The 26,303-nt window shown below is 43.4% G+C and overlaps 1 protein-coding gene across 1 annotated transcript in view; it reads left to right on the plus strand.

The window, feature by feature from the left end:
* The window catches only part of LOC144783054 (mitogen-activated protein kinase kinase kinase kinase 5-like), an 834,532-nt gene that overhangs the window by 571,157 nt on the left and 237,072 nt on the right, over positions 1-26,303 (plus strand). The gene's annotated exons all lie outside the window — the stretch shown is intronic.

The raw sequence follows: 26,303 nt of genomic DNA on the forward strand, positions 1-26,303 counted from the left end.
TCTAAATGACCCAGACACCTTGGAAATTTTCTTCCAGGGTGTGGAGGTCATTTTTCGCTTTTGTTCGGTTTGTAACCACCAGGGTTTCCCTGGCAGTGTCAAACTAAGAACAAGTACATCAGACCATCTGCTAAAGCCTAGAGGGTCTGACAGCCCCAACACTGTTGGCCAGTCAAAGTACTGTTTGGGGCGGCAGAGCCTGGGCCAGTTCAGCCATCAGAAACATGAGAGTCGACACAACTCAAAATAGAGTGGCCGGACAGTTAGTTTGGCAGAAAGGGTTCTCCGCCACATTTGTAACAGAGTTCCTGTCTGTCAAACTTTAAATCAAGTCCTATCTATTAAAACCAAAATCATGGTGTGCTTTGACTAGGAAAAGGAGAGGCTGATCCTTTCTGGACAGTCTAGGGGAAATTATTCTGCTTCCCTATACTATCTTGTGAAAACAGTCTCCGACCCTATACAGGACTTCCAATTTAGGATGCTCTGAGGACCAAGAGATATTCGGTCCCAGGACAGTATGTTTTCAAAGAATAGGACACAAAGGGAAGAGGCAATTTAGTATGTGACCAAAAATTCCTTTCAATTCTAATAGAGATTCTGTCTGTTTGGTGTGTATTGTTAAACATTTTGTATGTGGATTATTTTCTAATTAATTTTAAGTTTGTTTAAAAACAATACAATTGTGTATATGTCTTGTATATAAGTGTTTTTGCATATAAAGGTTCTATGGGTTGATACAAAAATAGGAGATGTGTAAATATATTCGATGAAGGAAATTCTCAAAAGAAAAAAAAGTTTATGAAGTAAATAACAAATATGAGTTGATGCCCCAAGTCAATAAAAAGGACTTTTGTGGCTAAAAGAAATTGTGTGATCTTATTTAAAAAGCAGTCACAGACATGGTGGTCTGCTGACCCCAGCAGGCCACCCTCCCTCTGAGTGCTAGCCATTCCTTATGGAGTCGAAAATAGCACCTGCTTCATGAATATTAATGAGGCAGGCAATTTACGACCCCATTAGGAATCACTAACAGTGTCTGAGGCACTGTTGTAAATTGCATTTTGCGAGTCGCAGATGCAATTTGCGAGTCACAAAATATAAGGCTCGTACATCTGGCCCTAAATGGATCATATTCTCCCTGACAGGTAGTGCACTCGGTTTTACCTCTAACCCCCAGGGGTGCTTTGCTCACCATATTTCGAGATCCCCGTCTGGCGGTTGGAGATCTTAGTGACTTCATTGCATTCTCCAGTATGGCGGAAGCACTGAAGGCACAGATGAATGCCAGGCAGGCACCATGTTTGTATAAGCCCGCTCAGTATTAATTTTTTCACTTTCTGAAACAAACTCCCAAAGATTGAGCTTGTTTCTGCAAAAATAGAAAACACAAAAGCGGAGTTAGGAATTTATCCCTGTTTATCAGGCCCATTTCTTTTATTTCTCTCCCAGTGACTTCTAGGCAGGAAAAACTGTGGAGGTAACCCAAGCCTCTTTTTAAGTCCCATCATAAATAAAACGGGGTTATCACCACTGTGGCCCTGCAGCCCTGATGAAGGTGGGCTGCCAGGTCCAGAGGTTCCAATGGGGGAGACAGCTACGGTTCACTGTCAGAAATTCAGCAACATCTCTAATCCAGCAATTACTACAACTATAAAGTAGGTGTTTGTGGTCAGAGAACCCATGCAAGCTCCAACGAACTCTAAATGAGCTGTTAGTAATGAATTCATTTAATTAGCTAACAGACAACAAAGTTACTGTGGGGAAGAAATAACCCCCACCCAATCAAATCTACTAATTAATCAAATATATTGTGTTTACCTGTCCATAAATGAAAATGTAATCTAAGTAATAGTAAATGAGAGAGAATATAGTACAAAATATGTGACACCGTTCTTTACAGTAGTTCACCAGGTTCATCTCTGATACAGACTAATTCTTTGCAAGTGCAAGTATTATGTGTTTTAGATACGTTTTACCCTGTTGAATATAAAAACAACATTGTCTGATAAAATTGTCTCAGATACATTGACACCACTCTTTTATCTCTTTTGAGATTTCTGGCATGCAACTAGAAAAAAAGGTTACCATCTATATTTATACTTCTAGGTCTGGACGAGGGGGAAAAAACACCAACTAGAAATATAAAAAGTCCCACTTGACCTGTCTTACTTCCTATATGGCTAACTTAATACTTAAAAACGTATTTTGGTCGAATGACCATAAAAGTGCAATGTGCAATACAGTACATAGTGAGTGATTTAAAAGAGATAATACAATTCGTAATTTTACATGGTTTACATAATACAGGAACACTTGTCGAGGATTGGGCTAGTACCAAGTGGCAATCAACGTTATATACCCATCCTCCCTAATGTGCAAATGTGACCGATGGCCGCAATAACCTCAAGAAAGACCATACGTCGGGCTAAAAAGGGTTCGCTATGCAGTCTGTGATCTCCAAATATCAAAGTCAAAGTCAAAGTCAAAGAAGCTTTATTCGGTATGTAAAAATACAACCATATAGCAACAGACATAGTAACAAAACAACATACATATATATCAGATTATTAGGGACACGTTTCCGCAAAAATATGTACAAAATTTTATCAAAAAGTAACACACAGTTATTTCTACGTACACTACAGTATAGCGGCATTCATCTGATATTGATATATGTGCAAAGTAGCCTGATAAAGTGCAAGTGTTAATTCCATTGTTCCTAAAGTGCAATATGCATTTAGCAGCACAAAACCACATGCTTAAAAGGTCTAAACTACGTCATAATAAAGTGCAAGTGCTATGGCCTTCTTTCAGTGCTCAGCAGAGATAATAGCAGCAATTATACAATATTCATATGTGTGCAAATTAGCATGGTTAGCATAATAAAGTGCAAAGTGTCATTAACATCCTACCAAAAATACACAATATGTTTAGCAGCACAGATTTCAAGTACTTAAAAATGATAAAGCATTATTGAAGAAATTCATATAATAATTGACTTTCTTACGGAAATACATTTTAAAATATAAGTGGCCACATGGAAACATACATCTGGGGTCTCTAGATTGAACATCAGTTGCATCGCTTGTTGTATACCACGCGTATTATATTTTAAAAAGATGGGTTTCAAATAAAATGTTCTATAAAAGGTATAAAAGTTAAAGGATAACATAAAATGACAAGTGTTCTGTTTGGATTTGCCGTCACAAGGACACAGACAGGTAGCGGGTTTCTTAACCGCGGGAAAGGCCACAAGGTGGTGCACAATTCCCAGACGGAGACGGATCAATACAAAACGATGAGAGTTAGTACTAACAATGCTAAGATAGGGTTGGAAGCCTTCATTGATATTATATTCCAGATAGAGATTGAACGTACTTTGTTTTACAGGGTCTTTGAAGATGTTTAGGCCATAAAGTGTCATGTACCAGTATTGTATATGACTTAACCAGGGAATAATTGATCGACAATCAAGTTTAATACAGTCATTAATTACATCCTGGGTGAACTTTGTCTCCTCCTTTGCCCAAATTGAGCGCCAAAGGGACAGGGGACGTAAAACAATTAAATCATTAACATGATTCATATTAAGTTCCCTGTGTGTTAATTCAGTTGAAGCCGTAGCTGGTGCACTGATTAAACGTTTTAAAAACACATTTTCCTCACGTTGAATCAGTTTGGTACTCTGGGCATCATATCCCCATACTCCGGCTCCGTATATGGCTGAAGATATACATCTGGCATTAAATATAGATATCATTTCATGAATTCTACGTCCCCCTAATTTTGCAGCAAATCTAAAAATACAACTTGTATTCCTAACCATTTTAAATAGGACACTTTTTTGTTCATTAACCCATCTCCCATCTCCTGAAAAGGTAATACCTAAAAAACAGAAACTACTGACAGATTCTAATCTCTCCCCTTCTAAAAAGAAGGGCTTACATTTTCTCAGTTTCTTACCACATACCATTGTAACCGTCTTCCCTTTATTAACTTTCAACTTCCTGTTTTCAATAAAAAGATGGAATTGATTAATTAGATGTTGCAGTCCATTATGTGTCCTAGAGATGAGGTCCGCGTCATCCGCGTATAAAAGGATTGGGATTGGGTTACCATTAATGGTGGGTGCAGCTGCATTAGTCTGTCTTAAAATTTGATCGACCTGATTAATAAAAAGCGAAAACAGTAGAGGGGCAAGTACACATCCTTGCCGAATACCTCTCCTGATCTTAAAAAACAGGGTACATTCACCATCTCTACCGTATCTCACTTTGCTGGACAGATTGTTATACAGCCGGGCAAGCAGATGGATAATTTCAGTGGGGGCGCCCATCTCCAGTAAAGTAGGCCAGAGCAGTGCATGTTCCACCAGGTCAAATGCTGAACTCAAGTCGGCAAAGCACAGGTACAGATTACCAGCTTTGGCTTTAGTGTACTTGCCGACTATGAGCTCCAGGTTCACGCACTGCTCCATTGTACCCATCCCCCTACGAAACCCATACTGGACTGGGGATAAGATGTTTTTTTCCTCAGCCCAGGCTTCCAATCTCACTAGTAGGACTCGACTAAGGATTTTAACTGTCGAGTCCAAGAGTGAGATGGGTCGATAGTTTCGGGCCTCGGACCTAGATCCTTTTTTATGGAGGGGAACAATAATTGACTGACCCCATGTCAGTGGCAAAGTATCTTCCACTGCGGCATTAAAATAGCGTTTTAAAATTGGGGCCCAGAGGATTATTTCATGTTTATAAAAGTCCATGGGTACCCCATCAGGCCCAGGTGCTTTCCCACCCTTACTATTTTTGATTGCCTCTGTAACTTCATCCAAAGTTAAAAATAGGTGCATTTTCTGCCATTTAGGGCATAACAATGCATCTGCATTAAAAACCAACCCATCTAGATTAATATCAGAGTTAAAAATCTCTGAGAAGTGAACGATCCAGGCATGGCAGCTAACATGAGAACTAATTTCGTGAATATTATCATTCTTTAAAAAAGGACCATTAATAATTTCCCAGAATAGTTTATGATCTTTAGTTTCAGCAGCCCTATCTAGTTTATACCAAGCGTCATTTTGCAACTCTTTTTTCCTAGATACCAAAGCAGATTTATAATTAATTCGTCCTTCTCTGACTCTTTCTTTATCTCTTGGTTTATCATCCAGCGCTATTTTTAGATTTTTTAAAGCCTGGGCACACTGTTTATCAAACCACACAGTTTTAATTCTTTTAGGCTTTCTATTTCTTACGGCCAAAGAGTTCTCAACGGTACTTGTTATTTTAAAAAAGTTAGAGAGTAAGGTTGGCGCGGTCACAGTTGGTGCTAAGCAATATTCAATCTCTATATTACATTTACAAATGATATCCTTCGTCAGTTTATTGGGGTCTATCTTGGTCCATTTGATCCTCATGCCGTTTGGTCTCTCTGCCGTGATCCCTTGGACGGGCCTACCATATACTGTTGTTTTCGGGCCCCAGCCCATTAGTTCCACTGAGATACTATTATGGTCACTCACGGGCTGCTCTATTACCCAGACGTTGGAGTAAACAGAGCCATTAGTCACCAGAATATGGTCAATATTAGAGTTAGCATCCCTCCCTCTAAACGTGGGGCACTTTTCGTTTTTTTTATTCTTTACACATTCTAGTAGCTCCAGATTTAATTTAGCTACCAGATTGTTCAGTGCACTACCATAGTTACTGTGTGGGAAATGGTTAAAGAAGATGTTATCCCCACCCGGGTACTCTTCACGATGTCCACAGATCCCCTTTCGGGCTTGACTACATGCTTTAATGTTAAAATCTCCTGCCCATAGTATCACAGTTCTGTTATTTGAGCGCGCAATTGCTGCTTCTATTGCACACTCAACATCAGGAACGATCTTATCCCGATTAGGACCCACAATATTGTTATAAAAATTCACAATAATTAGATCCCTGCCTTTACTGTGTATTAAGCGTAAAACTGAGGCGTGCTCACCCACCACCATATATCCTCCATCATTAAATTCTGTTAGTTTTGTAGAAACCAATGTCAGTAGACCCCCCTTTGCTCTGCCAGCCTTAGAGGCTACTGCTGTCACGCTGTAATAGGTGTAACCATCAACTTGTATTTGTTCTCTGTGCCATGTCTCTTGTAAACAGATTATATCATAACCCTGTTTAGTAAAGTTGTCCCAAAACGGTGTATTTAGTTTAGCAGCAATTCCTGCTATATTCCAGGTGGTAATTACAAGGGAATCAACATGATTGTCTCTTGTGTCCTCAGAGTGATTAGATAATGATGATGTTTCTATACTTGGTATCGTATTGGTGATTTGTAAAGCATTGACAGTCGCCATAGTTACATCATTATCTTTGCTTGATTCATAGTTGGTCACATTTAAGGTTTGCTCCGTTTCAACTCTTACACAGCATTGACCCCCCAACTCTTTTACCAAAGTTACTATATCACCAAATACAATGATCTCAGGTTGTGTGGCCGTAGATGATGCATTCAGTCAATCATTCTCCTCTAATGAGTTGAACACCTGGAATCTATTGTAAGTTGGGACTGCAAAATTATCGTATATATTGAAAAGTTGGGCCAGAGTGGGGGGAACATTTGGATGGTTAATATGTACAGCTCTTGGGTGCTGAAATGGGTGCGGGGTAATTTGCCTTCCTGACTGATTCCTATAAAAGTAATCAAGTGGGAACAAGGTGGTATTATATTCCTGATTAGATGGCATGGGTGCGTGTAATATCGAATCTCTCGCCCATTCAGTAGTCCTATAGTTTATAACTATACAATCCCCATTTATCTCCTTTTTATTTGGTCCCACCCAGCCTACCCTCTGAGTAGAAATGATCTCACTGGCCCTACGTATTGGGAAGCCACAGTTTTTCGCCAACCAGTGCAAAGTTTTATTTTTTAAAGTATCTTGATTTTCAAATTGGGTATGCAATAATTTGGGTACGTTAGCAAGGATCGCCACATATGGTCTACATTCCGGTGGTAAATTAATTGTGGCCGGAATTATATTATTATTGTGACGCCTGGGTGCTGACGGGTTCTTATTATAAACATGATCGCCTGTATTCTTCTGACCACCTACGGCTTTCACCCCATTTGTTGTGTTGGGAAAAATGGTCGCTGGCCTCTTGCTGCCACTTATAGTAGCTGCAGAGTTCACCGCCGGGGCAGTCTCAGTAGAGATTCTGTTTACTATACTTGGTGTATTTTTATTCAATTTTCCGGATGGTACATTAGTTGTAGGGGACCTAACCTGTGTACCCATTTGTTCTAAGACATCCAGGTTAGCTATACCCAATTTTTCTAAGTTCTCTACCTTTTTAATAAGGGTTTCTAGGGTTTCTGTCACTGGTGCAATGTGGGTTATTATGGTTTTCTCCAAATATTGCATCAGTCCCTCAACACTATTTGGGAGTTAGTGCTTCCTCTGGGTACATGTTTCCACTGTTTTGATGTTTCTCACCCTCCCTCTCACGGTCTACCTGAGTTTGTACCGCTCTCTTCTTTTTGCGTCTAAATGCCTTACCCTGCTTAATGATTATCAGCCTCTTCCTACCCAAAGTAGGTTTCATTTTAGGCTGAACAGACCCACAATCAGTTTCGCTGCTTACCAAACTGATATCACTCGTTTCTACAGTGGGGGTGATGCCGTTGATGTCACAGCCATCTAAATCCCCCAGATCATTAGACGCGTCATTCTGGATTGTAGGCTGCGGTGTGACACTTATTGTCAAGTCAGGTGTTAAAGACAGTCTGCTATCCCTGACACAGGTAATAGATGGTTCTGAATGTTGAGGTACAACAAATTGATTTTGGGCATTTCTAGGTAGACCTGCAAAAGATTGTAACAAAAGGGAATCATGAGATAATGATGTTTCATTTGTAATATCAACTAATGTGCTAGCCACATTTGGCGATTGAGTTATTAAACACATGCTAGCTGGCAGTGAGAGTCTTCTCTCCGTGCTCTCAATGCCATTAACCACAACCCCAATAGTTTGCTGTAACATTCTATCGATAGCAGTTAGGGTGGGTAAAGGAGGTGGTACCGATGTTTGTTTTCTTGTAACCGAACGTGTATGCATGGGAGTTTTTTTAACCACCACTCTACTTTTACTTTTACTTTTACCCTCCATCAGGGCTGTTCTCAACTGCTAGTCGTAACAGTCAAACGTACAAGAGAGTTACCTTAATGGCCAAGGAGAAAAATCAAGGCGGGTGGCCCAGACCAGACTCTTTCAGTCTCTGAGGGCCTCAGAGGGCCCGCCCTTTGCCCGGGCTTAGCCCGGCGCGACCCGCGCGCATCCTCGCGGGACGAAGGAGTGGGTCTGTCTTTATGCGCCTCCTGGCGCTGCGCAGTGATGGTGGGGGAGGCGTCCTGAACACAGGGCTGCTGGGGGCTGTAGTTGAATCTCTCCCGACCGGCGGAGCCAAGCCCGGCCGCCCCACAGCCACAACTCTCGAGCAGCACGCCTCAGCGGGGCCTCAGGGACAGGAGGTAGGCTCAGCCGGCGTGTACAGCTTTCCGTTAGACCGCCACACGGTCCTCAGCAGTGGGTGTGTCTTTATGCGCCTCCTGGCGCTGCGCAGTGATGGTGGGGGAGGCGTCCTGAACACAGGGCTGCTGGGGGCTGTAGTTGAATCTCTCCCGACTGGCGGAACCAAGCCCGGCCAGCCGGAATTGTTGGAAGATGATGCACAGCAGCGGAGCAAAGCCCAGCCGCCCCACAGCCACAACTCTCGAGCAGCACGCCTCAGCGGGGCCTCAGGGACAGGAGGTAGGCTCGGCCGGCGTGTACAGCTTTCCGTTAGACTGCCACCAATTTATAATGGTTCCATAATTATTTTCGCAGATAAAATGATAAAACATTGTATGCGATTGCACAGTTAATAAAGTTTGGGCAAATAGATCAGGGCTGGCGTGCTTTCCTCCAAATACCCCACATGTGGCCCAAAACCTTTGCAACTGAACATGCAAAAAGAGGTCTTGGATCCGATCTTAAGATTTGCTGTGCTTCATCATAAATACAGGTTCCTAACTGCTTGCATATAGGTTTGAGCCACTTTGCTCTTGGAAGTGAGTAGGTTGGCTAAGCAAACAAAACTTGCTCAGTGGATTCAGTGACTGCAGTACAACTAGGACATAACTGGGAGGCTGTTGAATTGCGATGCTAGTTACTTGTGGAAGAATTCAGGGGAAGTGTGTCAAACCTGAACTGGATGTAAAGCTTCCTGTCGTTGGGTTTCTGAATGATATCTAAGTCGCTTTCCAGGGATCTAACCAATTTGAAATCTATGAACTCCAAGGTTAGTCTTCCCCCACAATGTATTACTGAATTCAGTCTGTGCTACCCATTCCCAGTATTGTGACTTCACAAGGTCTGTAGAAGGAAGCGATACAGGATCCGCATTGTCCCAACGGCCCTCTAACCCAATGTCAGTCTATAGCTGTTCCACATTACTTAACCAGCCTATCTTGTTCTACTTGTCCAAGGAACTAAAGGGCACATGCATCAAACTCCTCATTTGCGATGACCAAATAGCGATTTTTAAGGAATCGCTAATTGGTAATCGCAAATGCCTATGCATGTAGAAAACGCAATAAAATGTGTGATTCCTTAACACTAGCTAATAGCGATTCGGAAATTGCGAATCGCTATTAGCTAATGTGACTCCATTCCTTCCTATCGGCCTGGCGGCCCATAGGAATGAATGATAATGCATTCTCAAATTGCAATTACCAATTTGGTAATCGCAAACTGCAAATGCAAATCCAAGTGTACCCGGGGGCCTAAGGCCCCCAGAAGCACCCCCCAAAAAGGTAAGTGTGCACATGTGAAGCACACACATGCCCTAGGGGCATGTGTGCGCTACATGGCACTTTGAAAAATGCATCTTTGTGCATTTTTCAAAGCATGCACAAATTACCATCAACTTGAAGTTGATGGTAGTTATCATTTCCTAAATGCACAGTTCGCATTTAGGAAAGGCTACATGCATCAGCAAATAGAGATTTTCAAATTGCGATTCCCTAAATTCATTCACAATTTTAGTAATCATAAAAAAATTGCGATTATCTAAATTGCGAATGACAAAAGGTACATGCATCTGAAAAGGCCTTTTTTCATTCGCATACGGGCCGATTCTGCGAATCAGCCCGTTGGCGAATGGAGAAAGGCTTGATGTATGTGGCCCTAACTTCCTTAAGAGCATTGGCATAAGAAACTAGTTCAGGAATAGTTCTGATTCTCACCAGAATAACAGAGGGGGTAATTTGTCCTTGTCTACGATGAATTTCCTGCCCATATCCAGTCTGAGAAGGTGAAGTGATGTATTCTGAGGTAGGGGTACCAAGCTCCTCAGGAACTTGTGCTTGGATTTGGAGATGATGTCCATTCTTTAAAGCCCTACAGCTCTGCCAAATATAGGAAAGAGCTCACTGCTTTGCAATCGTAAATCTGGAGGCAGTAGCCACAGGTTTGCTAAATGATGTGCAGTGTTCCTTCCCCAGAGCCCCAACTATTTGCTTATGTTTAAGGTTCATCTTTGTCATGTGAGGTTTCCAGGTCATATCTTCAGATTGCTTTATGCCCAGGTAGTCGAAGGTGCTGACCCTCTCGAGAGGGACCCTACCTCTATACGATTTGTGAGGATTTCTCGTTATAAACGTTGCTTTTGTTGTGTTGATCTCTAAGCCTTGCATAATCGCAAATAACTTTAAATTGTTTTAAGACCAACGGGAGCCCCCCCTGGTATTTTTGACACTAACAAAGTGCTGTCCGAAAACAAAAGGGTCGCAATTTATTCCCTCCCCAGCATGGGTGCATCCGCTGGGGTCTGAAATAGAAACTGGACTACGTTGGTCATAAAGAAGGTAAAAAGTGTTGGTGCAAGGACACACCCTTGGCATACGCCCCTGTCAACATTAATTGGGTCTGTGAGCTGGCCTTGCTCGCCCCAGCACACTTTGGCATAATTAGTCTCATGGAGGCGAACAGCTAGAGATAAAATCTCCTTAGGTACCCCCATATCCTTTAGCGCTTGCCACAGTTTGTTGCTTGGGACTAGGTCACAGGCTGTCTTCAAGTCGATAAATGCTACATACAGGCTCCCCTGGCCAATGACCATGGTCTTCCAAAATAAATGAAGAAAGCGAAACATCTGCTCTATTGTCCCAGTCTTCTGCCTAAAGCCGGCTTAGTAAGGGGTTTCAATGTTATTATAGCTTAGCCATTCCTGGATCTTGGCCAAAAGGGCACGGCAGAACACTTTTTGTATGGAGTCAATAACGGGAATGGGCCTATAGTTGCAAGGTAGTTTCCTGTCACCTTTCTTGTATATGGGGATCACATCTGCTCCCTTCCAAGAGTCTGGGATTAGGGTACCTCCTGCTATGGCGTTGGAGAGTATTATAATGTAGCTGGACCAATTATCTCTATCGTGTAGAAAGAGATCGCCCGGATTCCATCTGGGCCCGGAGCTTTTGCCTGAACAATTGAGTCTATTGAGACCTGACTATGGCTAACAATTGCTAATGGTTCTGATCCCCAACTTGAATATACTTAATATTCAATGACATTTAATAAACATATCTTCTTAACAGGTATGCTAAAATACAAGATATAAGAATAAATTATATTTGATAAATTAAATTCCATATTGAGTATATTCTTTTCGGGGATCAGAAACAATACACTTGTTAGGCATATAGGAATTAATACAGGTCAGGTGGGATTTTTTAAATTTCTACTCTTGCCATACTTCTGGCATGCAAACCATAAGCGAAATGCTCACAAGACTTGCACCTTCTTATGCATGCTATGAACTGCCAGTGGTTCCTAGGCTGCATAGTGACACCCATTTGTCTTTTCTTGAAGGTGCAACCTTCGGCACCCTTCCACCAAGAGAATTCGCACCAGATCAACTTCAGAAGCATGATTAAGGGTAAGGACTCCCTCGGTCATCACAGCAGTGAATGTCAGCAAGGCAGAAGATAACCATTGGTCCCAGCAGAGACACCAAAATAGCCAGAGCCTTTGCAACACAGGAATCAATTAGAGTGTACCACCACACAAGATAGCTTCTAGTTGGGGGAATCGCATCTTCAGGACTTGAAAAATAGATACTACGCAGTTAGGGTAAATTTGTTAAGTGTCACCCTCAACTTCCACCAGCCAGTCTGCCAGGCATCTCTCTGACCCTCAACAGAACTTAGTGTGTCCAAACACAAAATAGAACGCCAGAGGGATTGTATAAGGGATAATGATATACAGAAGCTACAGTTGTGTTGTTGACAGAGCAACATTTTCAGTAAACTCCTAAAGCAGCATCTTCATGAATAGTGAAAATGTTTTAGGCAGAGGAAAGCCTACACTGTGAAGGGATAGTGCCAATGCATGTTCCTTGGAAATGTGGTAGCCTGAGTGAATGAGGATCTAACAAACCTTCCAGACAATGCAAGATTTGGCAGGCATAAAACATATAGAGGGATCACTATTACTCGGACACAGTCACAAAATGACTCCCTCCGAGAAGAAGTCAGGACATACACAGGTTAACCCCAGGATAGACACCACTGAGACACTATTGAATCTGGGGAGGCAGTACCTGACATACAGGAAAGGCATGTGTGTGGGGAGGCACTGGGGAGGCAGTAGGGAAAAAACACTTGTTTGTTTTTTGTATTTACATGGTTGTATGTTTTCAGCCTATGCTATATGTATTATAATTGTATGCCTATCCACATGATAAAATCTATCAAATGTATTATTAAAAAAACTTCCAGACAACTCCACTTGTCTTGGGTACTACTTGCACACATCCCATGCATACAGGAATACAGATCCAGCAGCCCAGTCTTCTCCTACATCGCTCCTAAAATGTGCAACGACCTGTCACTACACATTAGAGCCGCCTTCTCACTTCTTGAATTCTGCAAGAATCTGAAGACCTGGCTGTTGAACCTGTCCTAGATGGCGCTAAGCTTTTCAAGAAACACATCTGCTCAGTGCCAGGACCCCCCCCCGGGTATAGTGTGCTCTACTGCATAACAGAACATATTATAGCATACACTTGTGCTTTAAGCTGTAACTAACCAGTCTTGATAGTCAGAATTTAGGGCTCATTTTATGGATGTCCCTAATTGATATTCACAATGCTCGGAAAGGCAGTTGTGTGAGCTATGGGTAGCCAATGTAACAAATGAAGAGCAGGGGTGATGTGATCACTTGTTTTGATGTAAAGTGCAAGTGTCACTGCTGAGTTTTTACCTATTAGAGACTGCACAATAGGGAGGATAGTGGCCTATGTAAAGGCCAGCCTGCCTATGTTTAATGTTACAAGAACTCTTTATGGGAAGGCTAGACAAGCAAATATTTGTCTTAAGTATTTTGACATAAGTCTATATGGAACTTGGCAAGTTTAGGTTTTGTTTGCAATTCTGATTTGTTCTTAGCAGTTAAATGGGGTGCGCTGATTGACCTTTTGGAAAGTTTGTGAGAGTATCAATACTCCATTCTTGTCCGCCTATTTTTGAGACTGTACCTAATGGATATGAGGGCGTATTCTCGGAGTTTTGAGGGTCTAAAACACACCTGGACTCAGTCTGGGGCCCTTAGTGCCACCTATTTGTGATGGGTCAGATAACAGTCATTACTGGACCCATCGAAACTGGAAGATGTTTACTTTCAGGGAGAGTTTCTGCTGCAGAAAACAGCCAACATCTGTGATTGAAAGTCTGAGCCAAAATGGGAAATTGTTTTTGAAATGGGGCCATGAATTACTGATTCCCCCACTAATTTCTCAGGACCCTCAGGATTCAAATTGTAAGTAGCTGTTTTTCTCCCATCCCAGTATCTGTAATTTCTCTGGCTACTCATATTGAGGGCCTAAGTGGATGTTGGATATTAGAAGGTCGTCTTGCTGTTTGGTGTTGGCTGAGCTTCGAATAGTTCAGCCAAGTAGTGGATGTTTGAGATGGCTCTGTAGTTGTCTGAATCCTGTCGACTTGGTGAAGAGTGGTTCTTTTTATGAAGATGCATATTTATATATTTGTTGGGCGTTTTGTACAGTGCTATGTGACCACTTTCAATTACTTCGAAGTGCTGAAGTCTGGAAGTTAAAGCTTATTTTGGTTGTGCTGGTGGGCCATTAATGTCTAATTGGGGGGGTGAAACGATGGGACATATTTGCAACAGAATGGCGGAGCGTGGAGTTAAGCAAAAATTGCTAACACCACGCTTTATGACAACAAAAAGAGAGATAGGGAGAGTTATGGAACACTCTTATTCCCCGGTTAAGTCTATCAAACACGAAAACAGTGTCCTATGGTATTCAAAAGGCCACAAAAAGGAGCAACAGAAAAAGGAAACTGGCCTCACTTAGGTCAGTTAGGAAAGCCCTCACTCACCAACCTGGTGGTGACATGCTTCATCATCGGGCCCCGCTAAAGAGGCCGAGTGCCTCTTTAGTGTGCTTCGACGCCAGGTCTACTGCGGAGCGGGTTTTCTTGTGAGTTCAGGCGTGCAGTGAGGATAAATTAAATGGTGGTGAGGGATTAAAAAATGTCTTCAGTGTATCCAAAAAATAATGTTTATTATTTGATAACTGGGACATAGATTTAAAAGTTAGTATAGGAAATTAGTCCACAATTAGTTGTGTGGTTGTTTCCAAAATTATTTACTGTCAGTCAACATGTTTCTGCCTTCAAAACGGTGTTAATTTACCAGGCATTCGTCAGGACTAATAAAGTGTACTAAACCCTGGCGGTATGGGCGCGCTAAGGCCCACCCTGACGTGAATAGTGAAAAAAAGAGTGAAAAAAAGTGCAAAAAAGGAAGAAGGATTTCTTCCCATTTACTCCTGGTTTAGGAGGCTTACCAAATTAGGTTTCTGCACCTGTGGAGAGAAACGGACATAGGCATACACATAGGACAGGACAAACAATTAGTAATTGTTCTTATTCACATAGGTAAATCCATGGTGCTCCATTGTTGTGGATGGACAGTGGGCGGCGCTTTAACAGTATGTTTAACACCAACCTCTGTCCCTGGGCAGATAAACACTATTTTAAGGGAGTGTCGTGGGCTACAAGTGAACTAGTGAAAAGCGGTAGCCGTGGGTTAAAAAGGAAGCGGGTGTTCCTTGTCAGGATCAATGGACCAAGGGTCTGTGATCCTGTGCTCAGGAAATTAAAAATTAAACTGTCTCACTTGTTCGGTGCAATCAGTGTACACCATGGGTCACGGGAGGGGGGTGGTAGGGTAATTGGCACACAATTCAATTCAATTCAAATGATCTTTATTCGGATTTAATACATCCATAAAAGTACATACAGAAAGAAAATGCATTTAAAAACATTATTAGAAACACGCGGTTAAAAAGTTAAAAACAAATTATCCAATTAGATTTGAGCAGCATGTATGGCATAAAGTGCATAGTGTATAAAGTGCAGAATGCATACCACATAATACAAAAGGAGCATTAGTCCTTTGATATCCATAATTTCAAAATATAGTTGTATTCTCCCACAAGAATTGATTCAAACTAAACACATGTACAGTGGAATCACTGTTTAGTAACTAGTGCAATGGTAAGGTACACAAATACATGGGATAGCATAGTACTGTTGTCCATTAGCCGTATTCCATACTTGCCCTCGATTTCACACAGGCTTTTATGAAACAACTAACATGGTAAATGACATCATCATTGTGTAACATTTGCAAAAATTGCAGAGAGGGAATGGAGTCTCGTAAATTGTACTTACGAAGGATTGGTTTTAAATATTGATAAGTGTACAATTTATAATGGCCACAGAAGAAGAAGTAGTGTAATAAATTTTGTTTTCCACCTTGAAAACAGGGGCAATCCAACTCTTCTAATTTTTTGTGGTAGCCAATGGGAAAGCTAAGCAAATAAACTATGCTTCCCTCCCGGAATCTAAATAAGAGACTCCGATTCCATCTTCCTATAGGCATTGTCAAGTATCTTATGGAGTTATATGAATTGTCAACACCTAAATCAATATTGCGCAGATATCTGCTGACCACTGGTTTGATAGATTCTAAACTCATCCTTTCCTCAGTATATAAGTCCATAAATGCCCGTTTAATACTATTCTTGTGAGCGGGTACAATAGAATCAGGGGAGCTAAATAAAGATCCTTGTCCCACGCGCTGCAAACTGTTTTTAACTGCATTAAGCCAGGGTATGTAATGAGATCTATCACTAGACAAGCAGTCAGTTATGATACTGCGCGTTAATGTTGCCACTGGATTTAGCCATATTTTAATCCAAAAAAGGGCAGGCCTCGACTTAATAAAATCGGCAATATATGGCAACCTTAATTCGTTGTGACAGATCAGAGTAGGAGCACAAGGGACTCCCCCTAACACCCTCCTACAAAATCTATTTTCCTCCACCTGGAGGGCCGAGCTGTTACAGTAGCCCCATACTTCAGCTCCATAAGTCCCAGTTGGTCGGCATTGGGTACGATAGATAGTAAGAAGGGGGGTGACAACGTCAGCCAATTTTGGTTGACGAAGGGATAGGATCGAGTTAATTGATTTGCCAATTTTGTTACTCGCAAGGGCAGCATGTTGATGCCATAAGCCTGAGTTAGAGAATAACAACCCTAAGTAAGGGAAAGTGCTGGTGCATTTTAGCGTGTTATTGCCAGATTTAATTGATGTAATGTTATACTTCTTTGGTCCGCAATTCATTATAAAAGATTTTTTAAAATTGGTGTTTAGACCAAGATCGGACATGAAGGTAACAAACCCAGAAATTAAAATGCGTAAAGCATTCGGTGTACGCCCCATTAATACAGCGTCATCCGCATAAAGTAGCGTAGTAATGGGGGAACCGTTTATTATTGGAACATCCTTAATGATCTCACTCAAAGTACTACTTAACCTATTGATATATAAAATGAAAAGCAGTGGGGCGAGTACGCAGCCCTGTCTGACTCCTCTGCTAATAGGGATATCATCGGATAAATCGCCGTCATTATTAATTCGTACTCGCGCTTTTAAATCCCTATGTAAATAAGAAAGAAAATACACCAGTGAGTCGTCTAAACCATAATCAAGCAAAAGTGACCACAACCTAGAACGATTAACAAAATCAAACGCAGAACTCAAATCCATAAAACCTAAATAAAGAGGGGATTTTTTAACAATGATATATTTAGCCATAATCAGATTTAAATTTAAACATTGTTCAACAGTTCCTACTTTACTTCTGAATCCCAGTTGGCTACAATGGAGGACATTGTTATCTTCAGCCCAGTCCCTTATCCGTTTGAAAATTACCCTTCCCAAAACTTTTAACGTATTATCGATCAGTGAGATCGGACGGTAACAGGCGGGATCAGACCTGTCACCTTTCTTAAATATAGGAACGATGACACTGTTCGACCAGGATTCGGGAATTGAGCTGTCATTCAGGTTATTAAATAGGTTGCATAAAAGAGGGGCCCAAAAATTAATTTCTGATTTTATCTGATCAATAGAAAGACCATCAGGGCCTGGGGCTTTATTACTAGCACTATCAATAATTGCATCCTCAACCTCTAGTAATGAAAAAATCGAAGGTTCAGCACTATGGGGTAAAGGGACAGTATCTAGAGGGGTAGCTGATAAGGCGTAGATTTGGGAGATATGTTCTACCCACGCCTCGCCTGTTATATTGCTATTAATTGGGTTGATGTTAGAACCAAAGGATCTTAAAGATTTAACTTCTTTCCAGAAACCCATTGTGTCCTTCAGTTTGGCAGTACGCGTGAGGGATTCCCAGTGATTAATTACTAGGGCTTCCGATCTAATTCGTAAGGCACTTTTATATTCCGATCTTAATTCTCTCACGAGTTGAGAGTCCCTTGGGTTGGTATTAAGTGCTGCCCTCAAATCCCTATTAGCCCTGGAGCAGGAGGAATCAAACCAGCGAGGTCCCTGGGCGATGTTCTGCCTGGCGGGTTTGGACGTTTCAGTTCTAATGGCCCTGCATAAATCACCAAAAGCGCCAACCACCTCATTACTAGGACTTATATAAGACAGACAAGTCTCAACTGTCTCAGGGTGTTTTTTAATTACTCTGGAGAGAATTCCTTTATTATCAGCTCCCTTCCATAGTAGTCTCAATCTGTCCGTTGATAATGCTAGATTTTGAGGCCCCACCTCTTGCTTCGCTGCAACCCTTGAGGTCTGGGGATTGTGTAAATTAATTCTAAGCGGGTAGTGGTCACTATAGATGGAACAGACGACTTCTGCTTTTAAAATTATTTCACCTAATCTTGGGCATGTGAAAATATAATCTATTGTGGAGGCACAGCCCTGACCTATGAAAGTGGGGGTTGTTATGTTGTTTGCGCTTGTACCTACAATTTCCATAGCATTAACTAAATCACGGGAAGCTATAAGATTTTTCAGTTCTTCCCCATTTTTACATATTGGACTATGGCGATACATATGTGCATTAAAATCCCCACCGATGCAAATACCATCAAAGGGTCCGTACTTTTGCCCCCCCATGATTTCATCTATAAAATTAAACAATAATATAAAATTACCATTTGGACGGCTAACAAAATCATTATTATAAAAATTGATAATACATAATTTCAATCTGTTAATGTACTTCATAGCCATAAAACAACAATTACCTGGTGTAGGGATCAATTTAGTTTGCACCCCACATTTTATTTTGGACCAAATAGATAATCCCCCACTAGGTCGCCCCATATGAGACGGGGAAGCCTTGAGATTATAACAACAGAAACCCTCAATTGTTGGTGATGTTGTGCTCCAAGTTTCTTGTAGCAACAATATGTCACAGTTATTATCAACCCAGTTGTGCCACTCTATGATTTTCAATTTAGATTTTAAGCCTGCTATATTCCAGCTAACTAAAGATAGTTCAGAGTCCAAAGGCAGATGAGCAAGGGTCTGGGGAGGTTCTCTCAGGGTACTTTGAGGCGAGGAGTCAAGAACAGTCACGGGTTCGGATGACGGAGTCAAAGGTAGTTCGACAAAAATAGTCGGAGATGGTCAGCCTTGCATATCCAGATCCGAAAGGGGTGCAAATCTATTATACGTTTAAAATGGGAAATAAGGTTGTTGAAATTGCATAGGTGATGGCCGAAAATGCATGGATGATGGTTGGAAATGCATAGATGGTGGTTGGAAATGCATAGGTGGTGATTGGAAATGCATTGATGGCAAAGGGAATTGCATAAGTTGTGGGCATGGTTGTGTGGCCGTTTGTCTATAAAAGTAACTCAAGGGTAACATAGTTGCAACAGTAGAGATGGTTGAATAGTTGCAGCTTCTGTTAAGGAGGTTTTTTACGGTCCCCGGGTTATTAAAGTTAAGAACTATACAATCACCTTCCTTGTCCTTGAGTAAAGGGCCAACCCACGATACCCTACGAGCTGTTATAATCTCTCTTGAGATGTCGAATCCAACACCTTTGTGTTTAGTCAGCCAGTCTATGCTCTTATTTCGCAATTGCACCCATGATTCCCCCTGGTCCTCCCTCAATGGTGGAACACCCGCTAGAACCAGAAGAAAAGGACAAGCATCTGGTGGCAAATGTAGGGCTGGTCCTTGATGTTTAAAAGGTTTAGTAGACCCTTGAGAGCCGGTCCCCACGTTGTTATTAGCAGCAATCGGGTTTGGAGCTGCAGTAGGTTTAATAGGACCATTGTTGCTGTTTGGAACAGGAATGTTAGAAGTAGATGGAGTAACAACTTTCCTGGGAGCAGGTATGGGAATCGGTTTTGTTAAGTTAGCTTTATTCATAGTAGGCCCTCTTTTAGTAGTTGTGGGTTTGATTATTGAAGACACAGTAGATGGGGATAAAGATGCAGGATTGCTCAGTGCCCCACCCAAGGTGCTGGTGGTGTCCTGTTTCTTTGATGACAGTATATTGTTTGTAGTTTCCAATTCCTTCAAGAGGCGATCTGCTCTAACTTGGTCCAAGATAATTGACCCCTTCCTTTTTATTTCCCCAGTCTTGACCAGATTGTCTAATCTATCCAGTCTTTTAAAAACATTATTAAACTGACTGATCATTTGCTTTTCAATCCGGTTAAAAATGGTGTCGACTATGGTTTCTATTATATTCCCGTTCTGTCTAGATAGATTGTAATTATCACCCATTAATGCTGTTTGGGTCCATGTGGTTTTAGAATTCCCGCACAGGTGAGTGATAGATGCATCAGAAATACTATCCGTGTCAGCAGAATCTTTATCCTCTGGAAGGACAATTTGTGCCCCTGTAGATTTATCTTTATTCCACAAACTTTGCGGTGTGGGCTGGTTTTTATGGAGTAAGGGCTGTTTCCTTTTGTTTGCCATTTGCTTAATTGAGCCTCTTTTACGTTTTTCCCTCCCCGGTTTGTTACTACTAAAATCAGTGGTGTCCAGATTAATGACATCATCCTGCGGAGCAGTTATAATTGTAGGGACACTCTCTGTCTGGAGGGAAACTGAGGATGTCACTGTCAGTGTTGGCTTAGACATTGCTGCCGCTGATGTTGTAGAAGCGGAATCTTGTGCTATGTAGATGACAGTATTTTCATCATCCAAGATAGTGGGCACGTCAACAAAGGGATGTGACGATTTTACCACGGTTATTTCCGGATTTATGTGAACGTCTCCCTTGGCACAGCTAGTACTACTTGTAAAAGTCGTTTTATTATTAGTGGAAAGGGAACCCATAGAAAACCTTCTCTCAGTCTCCACTATTTCATTAAAAGCAGAGTCTATCATTGACTCAAAGGAAGTGATAAGGGAGACAGAAGTGTCAACAGCCTTATTTTCTGCATCAATGTTATTACAGTCACCCATTTTGCACTCCACAGTAAATTCTCACCTTTAGTACAGAAGTTAGAGGGGTGGCCCGCCCGTCCACTGCAGTCCACTGACGGCCACAGACGGCCCGCCCTTTGCCCGGGCTTAGCCCCGGGCGTCCCGCGACGCGGGGGTTCCCGGTCTTTATGGCAGCGTTGGCGCTCTCTGGGCGCGAGCCGCGTCACTCAGCACGCGCCGCCGCGAGGCCTGCCGGGATTTGTGGTCTCCCGGAGCGGCGGCGCGGAGTCCGGTGCCTTTGGACTCTTGGCGGTGGCGGCGATGTTTGCTGGGGCTCCCTGGTGCTCCCTGGTGCTGTGTCAGCCCTCAACTGACTCTCGGCGGTGGCGGCAAAGGTCAGTGCTTCCCCCCGCTCTGCCGGGGTTCCCGGTCTTTATGGCAGCGTTGGCGCTCTCTGGGCGCGAGCCGCATCACTCAGCACGCGCCGCCGCGAGGCCTGCCGGGATTTGTGGTCTCCCGGAGCGGCGGCGCGGAGTCCGGTGCCTTTGGACTCTTGGCGGTGGCGGCGATGTTTGCTGGGGCTCCCTGGTGCTCCCTGGTGCTGTGTCAGCCCTCAACTGACTCTCGGCGGTGGCGGCAAAGGTCAGTGCTTCCCCCCGCTCTGCCGGGGTTCCCGGTCTTTATGGCAGCGTTGGCGCTCTCTGGGCGCGAGCCGCGTCACTCAGCACGCGCCGCCGCGAGGCCTGCCGGGATTTGTGGTCTCCCGGAGCGGCGGCGCGGAGTCCGGTGCCTTTGGACTCTTGGCGGTGGCGGCGATGTTTGCTGGGGCTCCCTGGTGCTCCCTGGTGCTGTGTCAGCCCTCAACTGACTCTCGGCGGTGGCGGCAAAGGTCAGTGCTTCCCCCCGCTCTGCCGGGGTTCCCGGTCTTTATGGCAGCGTTGGCGCTCTCTGGGCGCGAGCCGCGTCACTCAGCACGCGCCGCCGCGAGGCCTGCCGGGATTTGTGGTCTCCCGGAGCGGCGGCGCGGAGTCCGGTGCCTTTGGACTCTTGGCGGTGGCGGCGATGTTTGCTGGGGCTCCCTGGTGCTCCCTGGTGCTGTGTCAGCCCTCAACTGACTCTCGGCGGTGGCGGCAAAGGTCAGTGCACACCCTTAATGAGGGAAAAGAAACATAGATTCAAAACGCTTAACTTTATTGGGCTAAAGGTGTAAGCGCATTCACATAAAAGCGAAGTGATAGGCTCGAGGAATAACCGCAATAACAGAGGGCAAAGCCCAGACCGCAATATAGGCTATAAGAGGGCACGCAACCAACCCCGAGAAGCCCTCTTGGAGGACAAGACCAACCAAACCGAGGTCATTCCACTCACTTGTGTGACCACATACAGCAGCCTCTCGAACACCATGAAGAAGTCTATCAATAAGAACTGGAGGATAATATCAAGCATCAAGAAAGATTGGGACAAACCATTATTCTCATTTAAGAAGGGGCGCAGTCTAAAAGACGCACTGGTCCACACACGCCCTAGGGAGAACGCACCAGTTGAAGTACGCTCTGTGACAGACTCATGGGGCCTACCAAGAGTGACAGGGCGCTTTCCGTGCTCAAATTGTAGCGTTTGCCACCTCACCACACCATCCAAATCCTTACCACTGGAAGATGGGAAAATATGGATGCAAAGGGGACATACTAACTGTAATTCGTCCAATGTCATATATCTCATAACCTGCCCTTGCGACCTCCGCTATGTAGGTATGACTACTAGGAAGGTCAAGTAGAGTATCTGCGAACATAGGAGTAACATCAGGTGTAAAAAAGCTACCACGAAAATGAGCAGGCACTTCCTCGAGAACAATCACACCACCAACGACATGCGGTGGACTATGATAGAACAATTGAACACTGGTAACAATATTACCAACCGTCTGTTTGAAAAAGAGCAGAGGTGGGTGTATAGACTAGGGACCCACCTCGCTGGACTCAATGACGAAATCCCGTGGAACTCTGTTTTGAAATGACCCTCCTAATCACGGTATCAGTGCAGAAGGCAGTCTGATATAGACCTCACAATCACTACACCTATTTTTATCAACTGACTGATGCAGACTCTGCCAGCGCCAGGGTTCATTCCATCTGGGTGGCCTCTACTTACCATTACCCCGAGCAACTCCATCCTGGTTGCCTCTACATACCACAAACCCAGCCGGTTGACGCCGCATTTTAAAAAGTGAATATGCTTTAGGCCCATCCACCGTAATGATACGTATCCAAAGGTTAGACGCAAGGTGGTTTATTCCTGAACCATACCACCTCTCCCCGGGAGTTACCCCCCTTTTTTATCCCCGGGCTGTCGGGTTAATATGTATTGTACAGTGAGCACCATCAGAACTTTTTGTGCCAACAAGAAAACATCTTCGTTATCACAACTGACATACATCTCTGGGCGAGTTTAATCTTTGTGCAAGTATGAATTACAGACTCTATCTTGAAGATATATTGCGGTCTGGGCTGTGCCCTCTGTTATTGCGCTTATTCCTCGAGCCTATCACTTCGCTTTTATGTGAATGCACTTACACCTCTAGCCTAATAAAGTTAAGCGTTTTGAATCTTGCACTCCAACCCCAAGACAGCAAGACGACGCTCTACGCTTGTGAGCTTCTCTGTACCACATGACCTCGGTTGTCATGACATCGCCGTCTAAACATCAGGTTTGACGCGCTGGTCCGGCCCCTTTCTGACACGGGCCACACGTGATCACAGGCGTCATGACCCGCCTAGCGCTCCGATTGGTTCAACACTCCGTGACTCCACGCACTTACCACGCGGACACACCCCCCCGGAAGCGAGCCGCGTTGCTTGCCAAAGCACTTTTAAACAGCAGCGCCGGCCTTGCTCGTTATCCTCGGGGTCCGGTTGAGGGTGCCACACTGAGGGTGCCTGGCGTTGAGGGCGTAAGTGAGCAATCGGCCTCGGGTGGATAACATCCTGGCGGCAGCATCGCTAAGCTAAGCAACATTCTGCCTATTCCTGACTCCACTATGTTTCTTTTCCCTCGTTAAGGATGTGCCAATTACGCTACCACCCCCCTCCCGTGACCCATGGTGTACACTGATTACACTGAACAAGTGAGACATTTTAATTTTTAATTTCCTGAGGACAGGATCACAGACCCTTGGTCCATTGATCCTGACAAGGAACACCCGCTTCCTTTTTAACCCACGGCTACCGCTTTTCACTAGTTCACTTGTAGCCCACGACGCTCCCTTAAAATAGTGTTTATCTGCCCAGGGACAGAGGTTGGTGTTAAACATACTGTTAAAGCGCCGCCCACTGTCCATCCACAACAATGGAGCACCATGGATTTACCTATGCGAATAGGAACAATTACTAATTGTTTGTCCTGTACTATGTGTATGTCTATGTCCGTTTCTCTCCACAGGTGCAGAAACCTAATTTGGTACGCCTCCTAAAACAGAAGTAAATGGGAAGAAAACCTTCTTCCTTTTTTGTACTTTTTTTCACTCTTTTTTTCACTATTCACGTCCCTAGGTCAGGGTGGGCCTTAGCGCGCACATACCGCCAGGGTTTAGTACACTTTATTAGTCCTGACGAATGCCTGGTAAATTAACACCAGTTTGAAGGCAGAAACATGTTGACTGACAGTAAATAATTTTGGAAACAACCACACAACTAATTGTGGACTAATTTCCTATACTAACTTTTAAATCTATGTCCCAGTAATCAATCAAATAATAAAAGATTTTTGGGGGATACACTGAAGACATTTTTTAATCCCTTACCACCATTTAATTTATCCTCACTGCACGCCTGAACTCTCAAGAAAACCCGCTCCCCAGTAGACCTGGCGTCGAAGCACACTAAAGAGGCACTCGGCCTCTTTAGTGGGGCCCGATGATGAAGCATGTCACCACGAGGTTGGTGAGTGAGGGCTTTCCTAACTGACCTAAGTGAGGCCAGTTTCCTTTTTCTGTTGCTCCTTTTTGTGGCCTTTTGAATACCATAGGACACTCTTTTCTTGTTTGATAACACCACGCTTTGCCATTCTGAAAACACTGTATTCACAAGAATGCGGCGCACCCCTGTGTTTCCCCTAGCACTGGCGATACATCAAACTGCCTAGCGCCAACGCAGGCCCCCACTACACCATAGTGCAAGGAGGTCTGCGTTCAGGGGAATGATTGTTTTCCTGCACATAAACAATTGTTAATGCCGATTTGAAACTCCTATGTGTGCAGCATTGTGCAGCATACACAGAAGTTACAAATTGCCAATTGTTTAATGATTGTTTAAGTGCAGAAGAGACACCTTCCTGCACATACACAATCATTCATGGTGATTTGCTATTACTATGTGTGCTGCTCAATGCAGCACACACACATAGAAACAGCAAAAACAATTAACCATTTCTCCTGGATTCGCCATGTTATGATCAGGTTTTCCCTGGTCTTCATTTTGATGCTGCCTTCTATTTACGTCACCCTTGTAGATAGGGAGCAGTGTCAAAATCAAAGGGTGTTGTGGCGGAACGCCCACTGCAACACCCATTGTACACCCCTTGCACGCTAAGTGTAGCATGAAAGGTGGCCATATTTACAAGGCAGCGTTAAGCCACGTTAAGTGGCTTAACGCCGCCTTGTAAATAAGACAACGGGATCATCGCCACAGGAACATCGCAAAAAGTGACGTTCCTGTAGCGATAGGGGCTTGTAAATATGCCCCAATGTACGATGTTGTTTAGTCGAAACTGTTGTGTGGAGATTAGTTTTTTGTACGTTTGAAAAGTTAGGTTTGTGGTTGCTTTCTGAATCTCACATAGTTTATTGCAGCTGCCAGGTTTCAGTTCAGTGCATTTCACAACTTAGGACATTGGACTCTCAAGGGCCTGTCCATATGTTTCTGGCCTATGAACCTTTGTTGAGTGATGTGGTGTACAGTCATTGAGTGAGAACTCCTGGTTGGGTCCTTATTGGGAATATATGGAGCAAGGTTTGAATCTTTAGTTGGTACCATGCCGTAACTATGTCTACTGATGCTCAAAACAAAACCAAGTTTGATCCTGGGTGTCTGGAAGCACTATTTGTGGAGAAAGCACTGTTCTAAAGAAACTTTGGGGCATATTCACAAGGGAATGTCGATGCGTGGTGTTAAGCAAAAATTGCTAACGCCACGCTCACCCACTCTGAAAACGCAGGGATGTGCCAAATTTACAAGAATGCGACGCACCCCTGCGTTTCCCCTAGCATTGACACTAAATCTACCTGGCTAGCGCCAGTGCAGGTACTCTTGCACCACAGTGCAAGGGTGTCCGCATTTGGGAGAATAATTGTTTATGTGCAGGAAGGTGTCCCTTTCTGCACATAAACAATCCAGAATGGCGAATTGTAACTTCTTTGTGTGCTGCATTGTGAAGCACACATAGAAGTTGCAAATCGTCATTTTTTAAATTATTGTT

This window comes from Lissotriton helveticus, chromosome 9, assembly GCF_964261635.1.
Source record: "Lissotriton helveticus chromosome 9, aLisHel1.1, whole genome shotgun sequence".
NCBI lineage: Eukaryota > Metazoa > Chordata > Amphibia > Caudata > Salamandridae > Lissotriton > Lissotriton helveticus.